The following is a 22,741-nucleotide window of genomic DNA, read 5'->3' as shown; positions in this document are numbered from 1 at the left end:
TAAATCAAGAATAAAATCCTTACAAAAATTTTAGCAAAATTCCCTGAAACTATAGATTTACTTCTAGAAAATAATTCACTATTATGACTTTACAATCATTTCAATGATACAGTGATATTTAAGGACTAAGAAAACAGTTTGCCCTATCATTATAAGTATGTTATTATATAATTAATTTAATCAATATAAAATGTACAAAATGACCTTGACACAATAGAACATTCATTTAAGTCAAAAACACTAAAAAGCATAGGCATGGAGAGTAAGGCCTTATTTAATAAGATAAAAAGAAAATATTTAAAGCCAAGTTGAACAAAGAAACATGGGAAGTTTTCCCAGTACAAGCATAATTAAAGCAAATATGCCTCCTCTTCTAAATAGTATCAATCTAGACATGCAAGCAATAGTAATAAGACAAGAGAATAAAATGAAAGACATAAATATAGATGAGGAGATAAAACTATCCATATTTGCTGATGAACAGATGGATTCTTACAAAACCCCAGAGAAGTATGGAAGAAACAAATTGAGATGATTAATTATTTAACCAAGATGGTAGAATATAAAATAAATTCCCCAAATCATCAGAACCTTTTTATAAAACTAACCAAAATGAAGATGAAATGGAACTCCATGGAAAACATTTCAAAATGCATAAACAATCTTAGAATTAACTTCCCTAAACATATGACTAATTTATATGAATATAACTATAGGAGATTTTTTTACAGAAATAAAGGGAGACAAATAACTGGAAAGATAGATAATGTTCACTGTTGGTCTCTGCTATTTTACTACAGCAATTAAAATACTAAATTGATTTACAAATATAATGCAATACCAACAAAATTACCCAGGGGATATTTTTAGAACTAAAAGAAAAAAATTCTTTAGAAGAAAAAAGGACAAGCATTTCAAGGGAAATAATGAAAATAGGTCAAATAAAGGAAAATTTAATTACTGAACCTCTATATTATAAAGCAGCAGTCATTAAATTATTCAGTTCTGATTTTTTAAAAAATAGTTCATTAGAATAGAAAAGCAAAAATGGAAGCAATTGAGCATAGTAGCCCAATACTTGATAGACAAAAACTAAATAAATTACTGGCAAAAGAATTCCTTTTTTCACAACTGCTGAGAAAACTGGAAAGAAATTTAACAGAAAGTAATTTCTTGACCAAAATTCCACCAAAAGTTCAAAATGAATATGTAACTGATCTTTAAAAGGTCACCTCTTTTAAAAAATGGAAGGAAACAAGGTCTGTTTCTTAACTCCCACAATAATGTCCAGTAGTTCCTTATCACCTCTATAATCAAATATAAAATCATTTGGCTTTTAAAGTCCTCTATAACATAGTCCCTATCATTTTTTCTAGTCTTATACTTTACTCCCCTCTATTTAAACTATCATCCAGTGAATGTTTCCCTACTCAAAACATTCCATCCCTCAATCTCTGCCGTTTGTTTGTTTTAACCAGTCATTCCACCATGCTCTCACTCTTCACCTTTGTTTTCTGGCTTCCCTAACCTGCTTCAGATCTCACTTCAGTTCCCACCTTCTGCTAGGAATGGAGTCTTTCCCAGTTCCCACTTCCCCATTCAACACTAATGGCTTCTCACTGAGATATCTCCATTTTATTGTTTGTTACCGTTCTCATTAGAATGTGTGTTCTTTCACATCAGAGACTACTTTTACCTTTTCTTGTACTCCTAGCTATTAGCACAGTGCCTAGCAAATACAGCAGTAAGCATGTAATAAATACTTGTTGACTGAATTTCTGACTATCTCTTGTAATCTAGCTTCTACCTCCATCATTCTGGTGAGATTATTCTCTATTTAGAAGGAGCAGGGTAGCCAAGTGGTACAATAGATAAAAAGGACCATAGCTGCAGTCAGGAAGATCTGAGTTCATATCTGGTCTCAGACACTTACTAGCTATGTGACCCCGGGCAAGTCACTTAACCCTGTTTACCTCAATTCCTAATCTGTAAAATTGGGACACATTGGAGAAGGAAATGGCAAACCACGCCAATATTTTTGCTGAGAAAAGCCCATGTGCATGGGGTCATGTAGAGTCAGACATAACTAAATCAGTATACAACATTTAGAAGGGAGAGATAAAAAGGGCAGACCAATTCAGTCAATTAAACTAGGTAGCCATAGTGAAAAGGGCACTTTGTGAGTAAGTACTAGTAATGGCTCTTCTCCCAACTAAATGACAGACTAAATAATAACAATTTTACAAAAGTCTTATAATAAAACAGCCCTATCATTGTAGGAAAAGGAAAAGATGAACTTAAATTTGACACTAAAAAGAATTTTACAGGAAATATTTTAGTAGTTTCTTTTAAATAACTGTTCTAAAAACATTCAGAAAAGTGGCCAATCTCCTCTTAAAAGCTCATTTCTAGATAAAGCCTAGCATTGATGTGAAATAGTGAAGACTGAAATCAAGAAAGGACAAATCATTTTTTAACATCACTTAGCTACTTCACAAAACTATAATAATTTCAATTAGATCCCTTTCAAATATCCCTTTTGAATCTTAATCTCTTTTCTGTCCCCTTGATGAAGTTCTATTGACTTTAGTTCATTTCTGTATTTCATCCAATAGGCTGGAATTAAGATGCATTAAATGTTACATTTCATGGTTTCAATAAAATGGCAAGACTGGCTTCAGGAAAATTAACTTACGGCTTCCTCATACAAATCAAATTAAAACTATAAGGAGAGTTTTCTGTACTCTCATATATTCATAAAGATTCTTCTTTCATAAATCATTCAGCATTTATATGAGTAAAAAGGTTTTCCTTTCCAACTCTAGTAATTCTCCAAGGCAAAAAAAGAATTAAGAATAATTCAAACCAAATTTCATATGAATTATTTCAAAGGCCCTTTGCTATATTTTTTTACTTAATACTGGAATCAACAACATGTGATTAGTCATCAAAAAGACTAAGATTTTTTAAAGTATATATAATTTAAAATTTTCATATTCAATAGTTTTTCATCTTCAAATTTATTACAACAAATCCCAATTTGTACATCATAGGCAGCTAGATAATGTAGTGGATAGAATCCTGGGCTTAGTGTCAGGAAGATATGAGTTCAAATTCCACCTCAGAAACTTATTAGCTATGTGATCCTCTACAAATCACTTAATTCTGTTTGCCTCTGTTTCTTTATTTCTAAAATGAGAGGGAGAAAGAAATAGCAAACCATTCCAATATCTTTATGGAGAAAAGTCCAAATGGGATCACAAAGCGAAACAATTAAATAATGAGTCCACCACAAACCTATTCAGATTGGCAAAAACACCAAAAAAAAGATATAATACCAGTTGGGAGAAATGGCCCACAAATATACTATTAATGGAGATATGAAAAGGTTTGATTATTATGGAATTATTATCCCTCAAAGGTCACTAAACTATACCTTTGAACAAGGAATAAAACTTCTAGATGTATAGCCCAATGGATAAAAAAGAACAAAAGAAAGGATCCTTAGTTACAAATAGATACAAATATATACATTTTTTGTTATAACATAGAATTGGAAACAAAATTATTTCACATCATTTGGAGACTGGCTATACAGACTATGGTATATGAATGTAATAGGATTCTATTCTTTTTAAGAAATAACAAAAAAGATTTAGAGAAACCTGAGAAAAACTTATGATAAAGAGTGAATAGAACAGAATCAGTAGAACTTAAAAAATGACCATAATATTGTCAATTTTCTAAAATGTGAAAGACTTTTAAGAACAATGATCGGTGACCACTTATTACTCCAAAAGATTAATTCTGAATCATGCTTTCCAGTTCTTGCCAGAGGAGTGACAGACTAGAGGTGCAGAATAAGACATTTTCATTAACAGTCAATACGAGTCTGATTTGAATGAACATACACCATTTTTACAAAGAAGGACACTTTTCAGGGGAGGGCTGAAAGGAGCAGCATTAGAGCTAAGAGTTGGTGGTAATGATATTAATAATTAAGAAAGAAGATAAGTGGTATGAATGATTTAAAATGTAAATTTAAAAGAGTAGAAGGAAGGTCAGAAGGCAGTGTTGGAACTATCTACCATGCTGAGTCTGAAATATATTTGAGGAAAAAAAGATGTAGGTAATAGAAATTCATAGGTTCAAGTACAGTTGCCTTTTTCTGCCCTCTCCAGTACAGAGAAGTGTTCAAGTAGGTTGATGTTTGTCAAGTTCATTATAATAAAGAAGATAAAAATTCTAAAAGAACATTCATGGTTAGAAAAGATGCTAGACTAGTCATATAATAAACATAAGTGACAGCAAACAGCCTAAATGGTAAACTGGTATACTCTTGTTGGCAAATCACTGGAAACTACCCAGTGTGTTAGATAAGATTTACAAGAACATCGATATGAGTGAAAAACTCATAGGAAGGGGAGGCATGAATGGGTTACCAACTTGCACCAAGGGAAGATGTCTTTATACTAATGAAGTCTCAGATCCTATTGCATTTCTAAGATTCTTTTCATGTGACAACCCTGTGAAGTAGGTTGAGTAAGTGTTATACCCATTTTGCAGGTTAGTGAACCACAGAAATATACTCATAACTTGTCAATAACAAGGTATCTTAAATTTTCTAGCTGGAGAAATTTTTTGATTCATTTGTCTTTTGAACATCAATCAGGATGAAATGGGTGGGTGAAGGAATCATGCTTTCCACCTCTGATCAGAGAAATGACAGACTGAAGGGACAGAGTAAGGCCTTTTCTGTTTATTTTAAAGAAATCTAATTATGTTTTGTTTTTAATATTTAATAATTATTAGCTTTACATATTTTCTTTCAAGATATTTATCAGATTAACCATATTCTCAAGAACTTCAAGATTCCAGCTATTTTCTCAATTTCTTTATATTCTCAGGTTCTTCTGACTTAAGTGGTCTATTATTAGATTATATTCTACATTTTAGAACTCCACACTTTTACAACTCTACTTTTAATCAGTTCAAATGAACCAAGAAAGATTCCTGCTTAGTGAGGATATTTTCAATTTTCTTTAGAATATTTGCATTACAAAAAATTTCCAATTATGAATGACTTTCAAATCAAACATTTACAAATTATTTGGAGCTCAGAACATTTTCTCAAGGAATAATGTTATAAATGGTATATTGGCTTTCAGAATGACTCCAAAAAAAGTCTCAAATATATGTATTTGCAACCACAACACAGCCCTTATGTCAAAGTGTGAGAACAAATTAAAAACCAGGACACAAATGGAGTTCAGTGAGCCAGCATGCCAAATAAGCAGGTACCTTGATGCTCCTGCTCAACCAGTTTCCGAGTCTCCCAAATCCCTAGCTTTAATTTTGGTGACATATCCAATTATACAAATTAGTACATTAGTCTATTGGTCTCTGATCTACATTTTTACTTCATAATTTGCAGTTAAATGAACATTCGGCATGCAAAATTGCTTACAGCAACTCTTTTATTGTTGCTGTGAGGAAAAAAACCCTAGAAATTAAAGGGATATCCACTGAATAGACAATAACTTAACAAATTATAGTATATCAATGTGATGAAATACTATGGGGTTGTAAAATATAAGGAAAAGAGGCATGGAAAAACTTGTATACAGAGTAAAATAAACAACTTATAATTTAATATCATTGTTATAAAAATAAACAATTCTGAAACACTTATAAACTCTGATCAGGTAAACTGTCAACAATGATACCAGAGAGTTGATAAAAGAGAAATATGCTCACCTTATGCCCAAAAGATGATGAAATAATATGCAGAATAAGAAGCACATTTTTTAGATGTGACCAATGTGGGAATTTGTTTGACTTGACTGTATTTATATGCAAAATATTTTTATTTATTTTCTCTTCCTCAGTGAATTGTAGCAGGTAAGAGAAAGGAAAAATATGAATGTGTGCTAATTTGTTAATATTTTGTGCTTTCTTTCCCAGCCCCTTTCTTTTATTATTTATTTTTACAAAAGAGGGTTTCCAAGATAGAGAAAAGGGATACATTAAAAAATCAAATATAATATAAAAACAAATGGTATCAATAAAAAATAAAGAACTAAACAAAAGGGATGCATTAAAAAATCAAATATAATATAAAAACAAATGGTATCAATAAAAAATAAAGAACTAAACAAAAGGAATCTGATGAAATGAAAATCATCCAGAGTAGGGCCACCAAAATAGTTAAGGGTTTTAAAACTAGATCATATGAAGATTAACTGAAGAAATTAAGAATATTCATTCTGGAGAATAGAAAACTAAAGGGAAATATGAGGCTTGTTTTCAAGTTTTTGAAAAGATATCATGGCAAACAACTAGACTTTTTCTACTTGAACCCAGAAAGTACTACCAGGAGCAATGGGAGGAAGTAATAAAGAGGCAAATTTATACTTGATATAAAAGGAAATGTCCTAACAAATAGGGCTGCAAAAAAAGAAGAAGAAGAAGAAGAAGGGGCCATCTTGAGAAGTGATAGTCTCTCCGTTGTTGGAGGCCTTTAGGTTGACAATTGAAGACCACTTGGCAAGTTTCTTACAGTGAGTACTTCTTTTAAGTTTGGGTTGGACAAGAAGGCTACTGATCCTATCTCTTAAATTCAGTTAATCTAGAGAGTACAGAAAAGATCATCTACTCAACACAAAATGGGGAAATTTTAGATTAAAGCAATCCACAAAACATACAACAAAATAGCCATTGGTCTTATCTGGCCCCTTTCTATTTCTGCAAAGATGATTGAAGAATAATAGGAAACAAAGTAAATAGCTGAGAGTCACACAGTTTTGAGACTATCTATACATAATAATTAAATTGTTGGTGCTCTAAGTATGAAATCTTTGTTCAATAACCAATAAACAGATATAATATTTGAAAAGAGATCCATGTTAGTACTGTTATCCTTCTTATAAATAAAATCAAGTATATGTGTATATATTATGTATGAATGGTTAGAGGAGTGGGTGCTTTACACCCACACACACACATTTTTAGATGTATCTCTCCAACAGAATGCACGCTACTTAAAGTGGGGGGTAGTTAGGGTTTTAACTTGGTATCTCCAGTGCTTAACAGAATGTCTTACACACAGTAGACATTTAATTAATGTAGTAAGTAATAGTGCATTGAATTGAACTGAACAAATTGCAAATAAATGAAAGGATGACTTAAAAGTTCTTTTCAAAGAGACTAATGAAGGAATCTGCATGACTGGTTTCATTATGGCCAAGGGCAAAAAGAAATAGCATTACATTGGCATCTTCCTTTGCTTTGTTCATGACAACCATTGACAAAAACTACCAGAAAGAAAATTAAAGTATGTGCCAATATCTGTTGCAGAGAAGGAGAAATTATATGAAGAACATTGTTATGTTCAGCACTAAGACATATAGCATTAGGACAGACAAAATAATGGAAAATATGGTTCATAATTAAGAAATAAAAAGCCAAAGTCATACATTACTGAGAATTCTTACACCTACATATCATGAATACTTTTGTCAAGAGAATTAGAAGACTCTGAACATGATATGCCTTACCAAACAGGAAATGACTGGTTATCAATAGGAGTCATTCCTGAATCACCTCTCTGTGGCAGACAGACTATCAACTTATCAAAACAAAGGTCAAAATAAAGACAAAAACTAGAAGACAAAAATAAGAAGATAAGACATACTATAAAGGCAGTCTATTCTATTTTGAAATAAATCCAATTGTCAGGGAATTTTGTCTTATTCTTAAGTTATCACATGAATCTATGTTTTTATTGATTTGGATGTTCCAATCACTGATGCAGATTACACTTCATCTCAGCTCATCCATCTAATTTATTTCTTGTCCAGGTTCTTCCACAAACTAGCCAAATACTTAATATACCATGGACCTATAATATCAAAAGCATACTATTGAAATACTTAAGTTGTCCACCTATTGACTTTTTCCTCATGACTAACATCTCCTTTTTTCACTCTTACATTTCCCTGAGAAAATCTTTTATTTCAATTCTTTTTCAAAGTTCCTTATTTATAGACAGCTACATGGTGTAGTGGATAAGAGGACCGAGTCTGGAATCAGAAAACCTGAGTTAAAATCCAATCACAGACACTTACTAGCTGTGTGATGCCAGGGAAACCAATTAACCTTTCACCCTCAGTTTCCTCACCTCTGAAAGGGGTACAATAATAGGATCTACCTCAAAGAGCTGTTGTGAAGATCCAGCGAGACAGTATTTGTATAAAATACAACAGGACACTGGGAGAATTGTAGGCAATAAATATTTTTTTCCTTCCCTTTTCATATATTTTGCAAATATATATGGTGCAAAGATGAGAAACCTTCCCTTTGACCTCAAGCTTCCATGCCCTGTTGTGCTTGATATTTGAGGGAAGAAGAGGAAAACTGGGAGAAAGAGGGACTATTGTCTCCCATGGCACAGGTTCAACTTCTGTTTACTACTTTGCCCTGCCTTGCCTAATCACTAGCCTTCAGAAGGAAGAAGAGTAGGAAAATAGGGTCTCCCATATGATCATCTGACTGGGAACCATGTACCTTGCCTTGCACTTGTCACCAGCCAAGTTTCAGCCTCCTTTGTGGAAGTGGAGTGGTACCTTCTACTCCATAATGAACATTTTTATGCTAGGTCATATCCTACAAATTCCAATGATTTGGAATCCCTGTAAGTCATTGTTCAAATTCAATTCTCATCCTCTACTACCCAATTCCTTCTTCCCATCCACCTCAACTCTCCCACTCCAAAGTTCTAAACAAATGCCACTCACCACTTTCACTGTACTATCCGGAAGTCCTGTTCTAGAAGCAACAAATTTCCATTCGCCCTTATTCTTCTTTCTCGCTCTTTCCATATTCTAGCTGTTACTGAAACCTGTCTTCCCCCTGATGACAGTCTTTCTGCCTACCCTCTCCAGTACTGGCTTCAGCATCACTCATTCTCCTCAGCTCACTGGTTAAGGCAGAAAAATTGGTATGGTCTTTGTTCCATTGCCATTTCTAGTTTCTCCCCCTACCTCCATCACTCTGAAATCTCTTCTCCCTTAATATCCATGCACTTCATATCTACCACCCACTCAAAACTCTGGTAGCTGTTGTCTGCAGACCTCCCCTTTCTTCTTCAATTATTTCAGTAGCTGGCTTATAATTATTCCTTTCTCCCAAACTCTCCCCATTATACTAGGGGACATCAACATGTATATTAATATTCCTTTAAATACCCTAATCATTCAGTTCCTCAGCCTACTCACTTCCCAAGAGCTGCTCCCCCAATCCACCTCAGCCACAAACAAAGATGGTCATACCCTTGGTCTTGCCATCACTAAAAAATTCTGAAATCCCCTCCCTTTTCTGACCATAATCTACTAGCTTTATATTTCTTCCTCTGCCTTCCAATACTACACCATACTCTTCATCTAAGTGATTTCCAATCACTTGTCTCCTTTGTTCTTTCCCAGAACATTTCCCTCTCACTTACCACACTCTCCTCTTTTCTCCATCTTGACCCCTTGGTGAACCAGTTCAATTCTACATTGTCTTCTTTGAGTCCTTAGCTCCCTTATATCACCAATTGCACCCTGCCAAGCCTCAGCCTTGGATGACCCACTCATCCACCAGCTTCACTCTTATGTATATGCTGCTTAAGAAAGGTGGAGAAAATCATGTAATTGTTCTGACTAGGCCCATCACAAATTTATGTTGCACAACCTCAGATGGACCCTCACTATTGCTAAGAAACCCCACTATACCTCCCTTATCAATTCACTATTACAATATTCTCCAGTGGCTCTTCTATACCTTTTCATCACTCCTCAACCCTCCCATGATTCCCTTTATCTTTATTCTCTCAGCTGAGAATCTTGCCTCAGATTTTACAGAAAATTGAGGCTTTTTACCATGACATCCAACTTCTAGCCTTTTCCTCATTTCATGTCACTCCAGTGCCTTCTGCCATTATCATTTCCTTAAACCTTGCTTCACATAACAAAGTAGTCTTATTCCTAATCAACACTAATTCCTCTACTTTTTCAAGTATGGAATCCCATTCCATCCAATCTCCTCCAACAGACTACTCCCTCTGTCACTATCACTTTATCACTTTTCTTCAATAACTCCCTTTCTGCTTGTGCCTCCTCTACTGCCTTCAAATATGCCCATGGCTTCCCTATCCTCAAAAATCCTCACCTGATCCTTCCATTCCAGATCATTATCATGTTATATTTCTCCTTTCCTTTGTGGCTGAGCTCCTTGAAAAGATCATCTTCAATAGGCACTTCCACTGCCTTTCTTCTCACTTCTCAGCTTCATGCAATCCACCTTCCAACCTCATAATCCTTCCAAAACTGCTCTCTCCAAAGTTACCAATGATTTCTGAATGACTAAATCCAATGGACTTTTCTCAATCTTTATTCTTCTTGGCCTCTCAGAAGTCTAACACTGCTGATCACCCTCTTCTCTTTGATAATCTTTTCTCTCTAGATTTTCAGGATGCCACTTTATCAGACCTTGACTCAATATCACTTGTGGGATCCTCTGAGATCATGCCCTCTCACTGTAGGAGTCCCAGAAGGTTACAACCTAGACCCTCTTCTCTTCTCTCTGAATACTACTTCAATGGATGAGATAATAATAATAATAATAACTATGATTATTATTATTAAGAGATAATAATAACTATAGTTATTATTATTATAACAATTTCTATAGGGTGTAATATGTGCTAGGCCCTGAGCTAAAGAGTTTACAAATATTACCTCATTTAATTTTCACAACAATCCTTGGATGTGGGAACTATTATTATCTCTAATTTATATATGATGAAACTGAGGCAAATAAGTGATTTACCCAGTGTCACATAGTGTCTGGGTTAAATTTGACCTAATCTTCCTGATTCCAAGTCTAGGAATCTATTCACTGCTGTCCCATAAGTTCTTATGCATTTAATGGTCTCTATGCTGATGATTCTCAAATGTATTTTTTCTGTTGATCTCCAAACTCATGCCTCCTTTTGCCTTTCAGACATCTCAAACTAGGGGCCTAACCTGAACTACTTTGCTACTCTAAAATTTCTTATTAATGTAGAAGGCAACATCCTCTTCTCAGTCCCCACAAGTTCTCAACCTCTGTATCATCCTTGACTCCTCACTATCTCTTATATCCTATGTCCAATCTGTTGACAAGACCTCTCAATTTCACCTTCACAACGTCAGTCAAATACATTCCCTTCTCTCCTCTGATGCTGTCACCATTTTGGTGCCAGCTCCCATTATCTTACCTTTGAACTATTAAAGTAGCCTGCTGGTGATTTTACCTATCTCAAATTTCTCCCCACTGCAATCCATCTTCCATTCAGTCACCAAAGTGATTTTCCTAAAGCACACATCTAATTATGTCATCCCATCCACACACCCTTCAAAAAACTCCAGTGGCTCTCTATTATCTCTAGGATCAAATACAAAATCCTCTCTTTGTTATTCAAAGCCCTTGATAACCTAACTCTCTCCTACCTTTCCAGTCTTCTCATAACTTATTATCCACCCAGTACTCTTCAATCCAGTGACAGTGACAGTGGTATCCTTGCTATTTCATAAACAAGACATTGCATTGGTTCTAAGAATTTTCTCTGGTTGTCCTCCAGGCCTGGAAAACTCTCTCTCCTCATCTCCACCTACTGGCTTCCTTTAAAATTTTAGTTAAAATCTTCTGTTTTACAAGAAGTCTTTCCCAGACCCTCAATTCTAATGTCTTCCCTCTTTTTCATTAGTTCCTATTTGTTCTGTATATAGCGTGCTTGTATATATAGGCTTGCTTATTCCCCCCACTGGACTGTAAATTCCCTGAGGACAAGGATTGTCTTCTGTGGCTTTGCATCCCCAGAGTTAAGCATAGTGACTGGCTAAAATATAATAATAGTAAATGTTTATTGACGAATTGCCTCTATACCACACTCTATCTTTTCTTTAGGCTTGAGTCTTCATATAACTTTGTCCTATAATGAAACAACATCCTTGTTCCCTCCTATTTGCTTCCACTAACGAAGTATTTCTGGTGGGCCCCAGTCTTGTCCACCTACATTGAATCTCCTAGCTATCTTCCGGTAAAAACCTTCCAGTTGGTGACCATATCAACCTAGTAGTCAAAAAAAGGTATCTCTGACACTATTAATAAACTTTATTTGTTTGCTTTTATTATTTACAGAGTAAAAATAAGTGATCTATTTTCACTATAGATTAAAACATTCAACCTTTATTTCTGATTTTCTTCTTTTCAGGCTAATAATTAATCTTAATCTCTTAGTACCTTATTACAAATTTCCTACATACTGCTAATCATTTTCATCTCCTATCTAAGTTTTAAATGCTATCTTCTCCTAGGGGAACCCTGAGTTTTCCCACAATGGCTATTTCTGAAATTCCTTTGCTCATATTTTTCCTAGGGCAGGATAACAGCTGCCCTGATTTTTCTGCCTATTAGAGGGGAAGGAATCCCTTACCATTAGCATGAAGTCTCCAGAGTATATCAGGTTTTGATTCATCAAAGTCCCCAAATAGTCTCTCCAAGAATGGTATCTACTCAATTAATACAAAACACATGTTGTTAAACAAGAGAAGTCTCTGCTTCATGTGAGCAACTAAGGTACAATTTAATAAAACCTGAAAGACTAACTCTCTGTATAATATGACCTAGACTCAAGGTTGTTTCTCCTCCCCAGAGTCTTCAAATTCTAAAGTGAACTCAGAGAATACAGAGCTTGCACTAATCAAATAACCAAATGGTCATTCAGTATTGCTTCTTTCAAGTTTCTTTAATGAAAGCTTTTAAAATTTCTAAAGGAAAGAAAAATGAGACAAAGAACATGAAAACAAAATAAAAAGCCATAAGACTAACATTCTATGTTTCTTTGCCCTCTAACTAGCGCTGCAAGCTGTAAATTGAGAGGACTTAATTTAAAACATTAGTTTCATATTACTGTATTTCACTTTAAAGAGTTGTGCCTAAAGCAGCTTCCCACTCCACTACTGGCTTACAATCTAATAATAATGTTTCATAAAGGGGAGGGGAAAGGAAAAAAGAAAATGTACTTTTCTACATGTGCCCTTTCTATAAATTAAACATCAAAATTGAATCCTAGTATTATCTTTATTATTAAAGATTAAAAATATGCTGTGGATAGTTAGTTCTACAATATAAAAAAACAAGTACCATTACCTTTTCAAATTATCCCTATTGTCTTATGGGAAGACATCTCAAAAATTAACACCATGACAATTAACTTTCTTTTTTTAAAAAATGGGTAATTCTGCCGAGTAAACAAATATAAACTTTTAAGTTTAATATTAATTTAACCAGATCAAATTTCATGTGTTAGCATGGCATGCAAAAATAGTTAAATTACCCAGAAAGCCAACCATTCTGCTCTTCTTCAGCTCTTCTTATGATTATTCTTTGATTCTTAGAAAACTATCAAAATCTGGAGCAGCTAAGTGGCTCACTGCATAGAACATCAGACCTAAAGAAAGAAATACTGGATTCAAATCCAGCCTCAGATCCTAGCTGTGTGACCCTGGGCAAATCATTTAACCCCAGTTGCCTAGCCATTACTGCTCTTCAGCTTTGGAACTGATACTTTAGTATGGAACCAAAGACAGAAGGTAAGAATTTTTTTTAACTACCAAAAGTAAAGAATATTGTTTAAAATTTCCAATGAGAGAAACTAATGCTCAAGAAAAAATGGGACAACTAGTGTAAAAATGTATAGCCATCTGGAGAATAAGAAAATTAAGAATAATAAGCCTTAGGAATTTGTTATTAAAATATGGTAAGAGCTTCTGATACTTTTCTATGGAAATGATGAATTAGAAGATGAAGACAATGCATAATCAGCCATGTACTTGGACTCTTCGGGTATCATTTTGTAAACGATCTCATGACATACTACTTGAAAAACTAATTTAAATTAGCTTGCCTATGAACATTGTCATACTGATAAAAGCTGGCTGAAATACCAAAAGCAGCAAGTTGTACAAATTGACATTGTACACAGTTTGATGGCAGTGTCGAGATCATGCCAGAGGGATATTAGATCAGGTCATCTTCAACATCATTATTACATTCTAAAAGAAATGAAGAAATTTGAAAATGATACTAAATTGGGATGACATACAGAGCAGCTGCCACAGAAAATACAAAAATAAATTAAGTGAATCTGAATAGGTTATAGAAATAGGAGCAAGTGTAAGATGACATTAAATTTAGAAAAGTGCAAATGAATAGAGCTTTAAAAACTGAAATCCCAGCCATGCACTGCCATCGTTAGGCAAGATGATCTCAGAACGGTCTTTTCAAGCAAAATCAGAATGTAACTGACAGAAGTTTTAAAATGTTTGGGTCAAAATATGGGGGGGGCAATAAAATTATCATTTTGTACATATCTTTAAAAACAATTACATCATGGATAGGAAGTTGATAATCCCTTTGTCATTCCACAAATATATATTAAGCATCTATTACATTGGAGGAATCATGACAATAGATAGAGAGCTGATCTGGACTCATAAAGAATGGGTTCAAGTTCTGACTCTGACCTGAGGCAAGTCACTCAACCTCTCCATGTCATAAGTAGCATCATCACTGGATACCAGCTGCAAACATGGCCATGTTTCTTACTAGGAGCTTCTCACACAAGGTCCAGCCCAAAAAAGAAATGGCGCTGGTAATATCTAGAACTGGGGATACAAATAAAATAATTCTTGGTCTCAAGGAACTTCTACTCTTGATATGATTATCAAGGCCCTGCCATGATGATGAGAGCTAAGATACATGCATGTATACATGCTTACATTTACTTACACATATGTCTATATGTATGTTCACATATACATGTATCTTTAGTATATCTATAGCCCTAGGAATCGTAGCAAGGTTTTATTCATATATACAAAATTGTTGTTGTTTAGTAATTTTTCAGGCATATCCAACTCTTTATGATCTTGTTGAACAAAATACATGTAGTACTTTTATTATTCAGTCATATCTGATTTGGGATTTTCTTGGCAAAGACACTGGGGTGATTTGCCATTTCCTTCTCTAGTTCATTTTGTGCCAGCTCATTTGTCAAGATGAGGAAACTGAGACAAACAGGGTTATATATGTGTGTTTCATATGCACATATATGAAAGCTGGGTGGCATAGTGGATTGAGCACTGGGCCTGGAGTCAGGAAACCCTGAATTCAAATCTGACCTCAGATACTTACTAGGTGTGTGACCCTGGGCAAGTCACTTAACCCTATTTGTCTCTGTTTCCTCAGCTGGAGAAGGAAATGGCAAACTACTCCAGTATCTTTGCCAAGAAAACCCAAAATGGGGTGACAGAGTCATACAACAATGAAATGACTGAGCAAATACATCTATATGTGTGTTTTTACTCTATATATGTATATATAAGTATTCACAAAAATGCATACATATTCATAGATTCCTCCTCAAATTCTATAACTCCTAAACCATGTCAACCTTTTCATTTGAATTTCAGAAAGGAAAAAGTCAGGAAAGAAATGAAGGAAAGAACAAGAGGGAAGGAAACTGGAATGATTTACAGCTACTCATTACTAGAGGCCATAGGTGGGATCGAATTAAAACTTTAAAATGAGAACTGAGCCCTGTTAACCCCTGAATCTCTTATCACTAACGGCATAATAATAAACAATAATGAGTTCTCACGATGGCACTTTGATACCTATTATTAAGGAGGTAGACTTGAGGAAAAACAGAACTGATTAATAAAAAATGTAAATAAGGGTGAAATGGGGTGTGAGAGGAGGGGTGAGGGGGATTATCCAAAATTAAATCAATAAAATTCCTGGTAGGAAAAAATGTAAGAAGCTTATAAAAAATTGTTGAAGCCCTAAAATTAATTTTATTTTAAAATGAAGAGGAAAAAATATAATACAATATAAAGGTGTATTTCTTAAACTTGATTTTAAATATTCTAAGCCTTTCTATTACATGTGGGGAAATAGAACATCATTTCCCCAAGATGTTGTCCTGGTTTTAAATTTATTATTTAGATAGCAAATAATAACGTCAACAAGTATTTGTTTAGCATGTACTCTATATCAGTTTTTGTCATAGAATGCCAGAGCCAGAAGGGTTTGGAAAGCTAATTCATTTATTTCGGTGATGAGAAAAGTGAGGCCCAGAAAAGGGAAGAAATTTTCCCAATTAAAAGCCACAAATCAAATCAATGTTGTAAAGGCTGTACAAATTGTGGGTGAAACAAACCTCTTCATGTGCCAGAGTAATCAATTACTTAGCTTTCCCAGTATCTTTCACAAGATTTTATTAGTGGTCTCAACTGCTACTGCACTTTTTATTCCAACTCCTAGCTCATTGGTCCAGGATAGGGAATCTAAAAACTCCTTGCTCCTGTTGTCACATACAGATTCTCCCTCCAAGAACCTCTCCTCATTTGAAATTCATACTACTCAAATTTATCACCTAAATCCAGAACCTAGTGCCTAATTACCTATTAGCCACCAGGACATTCTCCTTCCTCAGTGAGTTCAATGCACAACTCCTTCCCTCATACTTCATATTAATGTTCCCTATGAACCCGAACTTCCCTGTTCCTCACGGAAACTTTAATCTTGCCATCATCTACCAGTAAAGTTGTGTTGTTAAACGTTTGACAGGCTCTTCCAAAAAATATACACCCAATATACTGAATTATTAAACTGATAATCAACATTTTCTCTTTTTACCTTCTTAAATCTGAGTAAAAAACAAAACAATAAGTCAAGCCTTGATTTGTAGAATTTTTAAATTTCTGGAGCATAAATGCTTAAATTAAAATCTGATTATAAGCTCTTGAGTGTCAGTGCAAACTCTCTCTAGCATAACTCTAACCATAAATGTTCCATTTCTTTGGTCGTGAACTTTATCTATCCATAATCTTTTATCATTCCATCTTTCTCTACAAGTTATGTTTCCTAACCCTGTTCCTCATCTTTTATTATTAACTATAATCCCTCCACTCTTCAGTTCTTTCCTGGGTCAGCATGCCTACACTGCCTATAATTGTCCCTCTTTCTTATCTCAAACCCTCAGCCAACCAGGTGGATGTTATATTATCCTCTACACTTTAATCCCTACCCACTTTGTACAATTGCCAAAAATGCCTTGTCGAATTCATCTCTTTCATTCCTATTTATATGCTCTTGAATGGAGGTGAAAAAGATCATGAAACCAAACTGACCAAATCCATTATGAATTGGTTACATCACAAAAAAATGTATCCTTTATTCCAAAGGATAAACCAAAGTAGTTTATATTTGTGAATTAAAAACATAAAGAATTATTTCCTTATTGAAAATCTACTTAATTGAACTAAACGTTTTAAAAGGTCCATCAAAATACAGTTCAGATCAAAAAGTAATCATGTTGGGGCAGCTGGGTGGCTCAGTGGATTGAGAGCCAGGCCTACAGACAGGAGGTCCTAGGTTCAAATCTGACCTCAGACACTTCCCAGCTGTGTGACCCTGGGCAAGTCACTTGATCCCCATTGCCTTAAAAAAAAAAAAAAGAAAAAAAAAAGTAATCATGTTTCTCAGAAGATTAGTTCATCATGTTTCCAGCATAATTTTGGGAATGCAAGTCCATCTAGCATAGATAGTCAACTAAAGTTTCTAGCAAAGCAATCCTTTTTATACCTCTCTAATTCATTAACTATTTCATATGCCACATCAGCTATTCCAAATCTTTTCAAAACTTAAACCTTTCAAAAGCACCTCCTCCTCCACTCACTCAGCAGAGGAATTTGCTTCAGAGAACTCCAAAAACAGTCAATTTGTTGAGATTCCCCTCTTCTTTCATTCTCTTCATCTCACATCATTCAAATATCCTCCTCTGTGACTTTCTTCTTATCTTCAACTATCTCAGAAGAAGAGGCAATACTTTTATTTGCCAAGATAAATCTGTCTACATGTACCCTTGATCCCATTCTATCTCATCTTCTCCTGAAGAGTTCCCCTTCTACCATCCCCATTCTCTCACCAATCTTCTATCTCACTGACTCTTTCTCAGATTCCAACACACTCATCTCTCCATCATGAAAAAAAATTTTTTTACTTGATCTGACCATCCTCATTTTCTACTATCTTATATCTTTTTTCTCCTTCTCAACAAAATTCCTTAAGAACTTCACTAAAACTGACACCTCCACTTGGTCTCCACTCAGTCCAAAACTGCCATTTGGCTTCCAAACATCATCATTCAACTGAAACCTCTAGCCAAAGTTACCATTGGTCTCCTCAATGGCGAAAGTAATGAACAGCCTTTGCCTGATCCTCACCCTTCTTGACTTTTCTACAATCTTGACACTGTCAGTGTCTCATTCTTCTATCTCCCTCAGCCTCCTCTATCCTCTAATCGAAGGACTGGAGGATGAAGCATTTATTTTACTAAATTTTCCTTTATATAATAGGGTGGAACTGGTCTCTGCAGCTCTCTCCACTTTCCATCTGCAGCTCTGCTTGGTCTGAACTACATGGAACAAGATGCCCTGTATTTCTCTTCTCTTTTAAACATTCTTCTGTGTGTTGTCTTCTCCCATTAGATTATAGGCTTATTGAGGGCAGGGACTGGCCTTTTTTTTATTTATACCTCAAAACTTATCACAATATCTGGCACATAGTAGGCATTTAACAAATGTTAATTGTATTATATTGTAAATACTCTCTCCTCTCTAAGGTTTTCATTACATTGCTATTTCTCATTTCTCCTTCCACATGTCTGACATATCTCCAGTCTCCTCTACTAGATTTTTATTATCCAGGTCATGTCCACTGTGAATGTCTTCCAAGGTTCTGTCCTGGACCTGCTTTTCTTTTCCCTCCATATAATCTCTAGACATGCTCCAAGACTTATAGATCCAACCCTAATCTCTTTCCTTAGCTCCCTTCTCACATCAAAAACTGTCTTTTGGTCATAAATTGTCCAGATAGTATCTAAAACTCAACATGTCCATAGCAGAACTCATAATCTCTCCCCAAAATCTTCCCTTTCTGTCACACTGTTTTACCAAATATTTCCAAGTTTCTATTTTTGTCAAATTTGCCTCCAACTTGCCTAGTTACATAGATTGACAATCTTGATGTCATCGTTGACTCTTCACTTTCACTCATACATATCCAAGGAGTTGTCAAATTTTTATTTCATTGTTTCTATCTTCACATTCCTCAGATATGTCCCCTTATCTCCACATTCAGTCAACCCCAACTCTGGTACAGACTCTGATCACCTTTTACTCTGACTACTGCAGTAGTTTTCTGTTTACCCCAAGTCTTTCACCACTCCAATGGATCCTCCACTCTGCTGCCAAATTGGTTTTCCTAATGTGTAGGCCTGAATTACATCACCCTTTTATGCAGTAAACTTTAGTGACTTTCTACTACTTTAGAATCAAATTTAAACTTTCATTTGGCCTTTCACAACCTCATTCCTCCCTATGTTTCCAGACTTCTTATATTTTATTGCTTTTCCCACAAAGATCCAACAACATGTTTGGCTTACTTGTTGTTCACCATAAGACAACATTCTATCTCCAGTCCTATACTTTATCACCGCTAGTCCTCCCTGCTCAGAATATTCTCTTCATTTTAACCTCTTTCCTTCAAAATTTGGCTCAAATCAGACCTTCTGCAGACTTTTTTCATCCCCTCCTATTCCTGATGCCTTTCCTCTGAATTGACCTTCCATTTACACTATGTATTAATAAATAAGACATTCATTTTGCCATTAGGTATTATTAATTCAATTCAACAAGCATCTATTAAGTGTCTATTATGTGTCAGGCTGTGTATTAGGTGCTACAGATACAAAAACATGAATGAAAACAGTTCATGCCCTCAAAGGGTTTACATTTTCCTAGAGGAAAACACGTAAACAGGACATCAGCAAAGACCTCAGGAGACAAATAAAATAAAATTAAAATTTTCATTGAAATGAGAAAGCTATTGGGTTTTTTAAAAAACCCTTACCTTCCATCTTAGACGCAATACTGTGTATTGTTTCTAAGGCAGAAGAGGAGTAAGGGCAAGGCAATGGGAAATAAGTGACTTGTCCAAAATCACAAAGCTAGGATGCGTCTGAGGAAGAGTTGAGGACTTCCCATCTCTAGGCTTGACTCTTAGTCCACCAAGTCACCTAGCTGCCTCTCATTTTGATGGAGCTGGTCACACTGTTTTGCTCTGTCAGTTGCCAAGTATTCCCAAATAGCCATATGTTCTATTATGTACTATAATACCCAGCCCATAGCAGGCACTAAATAGACGCTAGTTGATCGAGTGGCTGACTGTTCTTGTTGTCTTGGATACTCAATAATCATCCTAAACTATTTATTTGTAGGGGATAATTGTCAGAAGAGGGGGAAAGAGGGTACCATTCCTTCAGGTTATTCAGAAGAGATCCAAGGATCTCTCCTCGCCCACAAGCAACTAAAACCAGCTTGCAGGTACTTAGGGATATGAAGGCAGATGGTAGAGAATATTTGGGCATAAGTAGGATGGAAAAACACTGCAGTACTACATAACAGAAAGCTTTACTGACATCAGGGGTCCTGAGAAAAGATTAGCAGTGCTTTTTAGCATCATACATTTGGGCCATTAAGACTTAGATACCCATGCAACCATCTGTTTGTGCACAGATCTGTTATTTTTACCAGCAGGTACCTACTTTGTATATGAGAATGATGATACTAAGGTGGTCTGTAGACCTCTGAATTATTATTCTAATCATGGCAATAGGTTTATGTAGGCTCCCTCAGCACACTTCCACCCTCTTTTACAATTTCTAGCACACATTTTTACAAGGCTAGCTGGCAAACTATTTGGGGCAAGGGAGAAGCCTTTTAAGGACTAACAAAATTTATTTAAAAACTGCTGACACATGGAGAGAGTTTCAGTATTGTTTTAATGTAGGCAACTAATTATGAAATGAAGATTACAGTGTCAATTTGTAAAATTTGTTTAAAATAAAGTTTTAAATTATTAGATGAGCATAACAACTGAATATAATACAAAAAGTCATCCAAAACACCTAAAATATATCAGTTATTAAATTTAGGTTTCTGCACAATGCATCTATAATGACTGTCAAAGAAAACTAAATGAAAAGTAAATCCGGTGACAAATTTATCTCTCAAACATTGATTAACTATTTCTGCTGTCATATTAAATGCATTCATGATTTAATTTTATGCAGTTTTGAAAGGTTCTTATTTTTTCAAAAACTGAATTACATGTAGGAGGTTACAAAGAAAGCTTTTTAAATATTTTATATTTGAATAAAATTGTTTTGAAGTGTTTCAATTTATTGCTTCCTTTGTTTATTACTGGTTTAACATAGCTAGGAACAGACTATTCTATATGAATCAAGAAGGCAAAAAAGGATCAGTCAGTGAAAAAGAGAAATAGACTTCAATTCCACTTATAAAAGCATTTTCTAACAGCTTCTCAATGGTGGTAAAATGAGATGCCACACAAACTAAGGAGCTGCCAGTCACTGGAAGTATTCAGGTAAAGGCTAACTTGTCATTTATGATAAATGTTATAGAGGGAATGACTTCCTGTACTGGAGAAGTTTGGCTTATGTGACCTTCCTTCAAATCCAGTTTCCTATGATGCTATATTTAATATTTGTTTTAATCTACATGTAGACTTTATAATTTTGAACATGCTCTCATACGGTTTTTTCCCATTTTAGTCTATATTTGAGAAAAAAAAACTATGAAGTTAAGCAAAGTTAACAAAGACTAGTAAAAATTGTACTTACTGAAGTCTTACAAATGTAATCAAAAGAATTTCAAATGGATAAATATGAGGGAGAAATTAGCTAGAAAATTAGTTACTGTAAGGATGGGATTTTGTGCAAAGGAGATGGAATCAAAGGAGGAGAAGACAATTGCTGGCAGTTGCTGACAGTTGAGACCAGCAGAGGATTCTGGGGAATTTCTCCCAGGAGGAGGGAAGAGAGGTCTTCAGGCACAGGGCTGGGAGGAGTGAAGAGGGAGAAAATCCTCCTCTGATCCATCCAGAGGCCTTGCTGAGAACCTTTCTCTTGGAAATTGAAACCCTGATTCCCTGATAACAGCCATTTCATCACAACTCATCCTACAAGACTACAATCATCTAATCAGCAAAGATTCTGGACTCCATTGGGAGCAATCTTTTAATAGCCTTCACCCATTACCCATCCTTGCTGAGAGACCCTTTTCAGTCAAAGCTTACAATTATAGGAAAGGATAGAAATAGAAAATAGAAATAGAAATAGAAGGGGAAGGGGGCGGGGGAGGAGAAGCTTAGGAGTTGGAGCAACTAGAGTTCCTACCTAAGTGAAGGACTTAGTGAAATTTCATCCTTACACTATGAATATCTAACAAGCTATTTACCTTTGACATTTGCTCCATACTCCTCTATTAATCTATTAAGATCCTGGTTGCTGTTATCTGCCATCAGGTCACTCTTTTTTTTTCTGAAGAAATCTAGCACCAGAGCATCAAAATTCCTCTCTTCTCCAATGATGCTTTTACATGTGACTTTGATGTCATAGATCTTATACAGATCTAAATCTACACAATTATGAACCTTCATTTAAGGATTTCAATATATACATTCCAGTGCTCACTCCATCACCCTAACTTCCCAATTCATCAACCTCCTC

Source organism: Gracilinanus agilis, chromosome 1 (genome assembly GCF_016433145.1).
Source record: "Gracilinanus agilis isolate LMUSP501 chromosome 1, AgileGrace, whole genome shotgun sequence".
Taxonomy (NCBI): Eukaryota; Metazoa; Chordata; class Mammalia; order Didelphimorphia; family Didelphidae; genus Gracilinanus; species Gracilinanus agilis.
Note: the sequence above shows the minus strand (reverse complement) of the source record.